General features: G+C 52.6%; 1 protein-coding gene across 1 annotated transcript in view; it reads right to left on the bottom strand.

The window, feature by feature from the left end:
* calm1b (calmodulin 1b) overlaps positions 1-1,122 on the bottom strand; it is a 10,292-nt gene that overhangs the window by 8,429 nt on the left and 741 nt on the right. The window lies entirely within an intron of this gene.

The following is a 1,122-nucleotide window of genomic DNA, read 5'->3' as shown; positions in this document are numbered from 1 at the left end:
GGGGGGGGGGGGGGGTTCTGCCTCAGTGGACCTATTGCAGCAGACGAGGGGCGTACGGCCGTGGATTAAAGCTTTTCAGGGATGCTGGCGGGCAAAGCGAGCTGCACGAACAATTCCACTTTACACTCCAATTACTGCGCTGCAACTCGAAACCAGATCGTAGCTCGACACCGCATGTGGGTTATTTGATCAGCAGAGGGGAGGAGGAGGTGTGTGTGTGGGGGGGAGGTGGGGGCTTCTCGAAGTCCCTCAGGCCGCGAAGGCTTCTTGCGGCACGTCCAGCGACTTCTCCCCACGCCGACGTAGGGGGACCCGGCTGCAGATGTCAGAAGCACGGCCTCGGTGTAAATCTGCCGAGGCGCGTTCCGCAAGGAACCTCAGAGATACGAGCTGCAGTGAGAACGATTGGGGAAACAGCTGGTTTATTTGTGTGCGTGTGTGTGTGAGGTGGTAGAGGGGGTGTAAGGTTAACTTGTTAGTTCCCGGTCAGCGTTTCTGCTGCGACCAGAACCACAAAGAGCTCCTTGGACCAGTCGCACTGCTGCTACGTTTGCATAACATCGAAAATTTGCAAATAGGCAACCAAATCAGCCCAAATAGATAACCCAGGCTGGCTGTAATACGAAAAAAAAGTATATATATATATATTTAAAAAAAAGCCTTCTGAGGCTGCAGGGAGTGACTGCGTCCAGATCTCTCCCTGTATGTCCAACAGAACCAGCGGCTGAACCACATACACATACACATACACACAGTACACTCACTATTACGGAATATGGTCAATTTCCGTTGCGGAACATTGACGGGGCGACAAAAAAAAAACCCAAAAACACAAAAAAAGGGGAAATTAAACAGTCTCTGTTTTGTCACACATCCAGCGCCATGATGCTGCTGGCGAGGGGGGGAGGCAAGGGGGAGGGGGTGAGAATAAAACATGTTCAGCTCCTGAAACACACACACACACAGGGAGAACATATCAGGGCTGGGCTTCTGCTTACACGCCTGCGCTTCAAAAGGCGGGTTTTAAAAACGCACCCCCGGTCCACTTTATGCCTGAAGAACCCGGCCGTAATAACCCAGAATAGCTTCCCTAACTTACACCCCCCCCCCACCCCACCACCA

Source organism: Kryptolebias marmoratus, linkage group LG19 (genome assembly GCF_001649575.2).
Source record: "Kryptolebias marmoratus isolate JLee-2015 linkage group LG19, ASM164957v2, whole genome shotgun sequence".
NCBI classification, from domain to species: Eukaryota; Metazoa; Chordata; class Actinopteri; order Cyprinodontiformes; family Rivulidae; genus Kryptolebias; species Kryptolebias marmoratus.
Note: the sequence above shows the minus strand (reverse complement) of the source record. Positions and strands in the feature narration are given on the sequence as shown.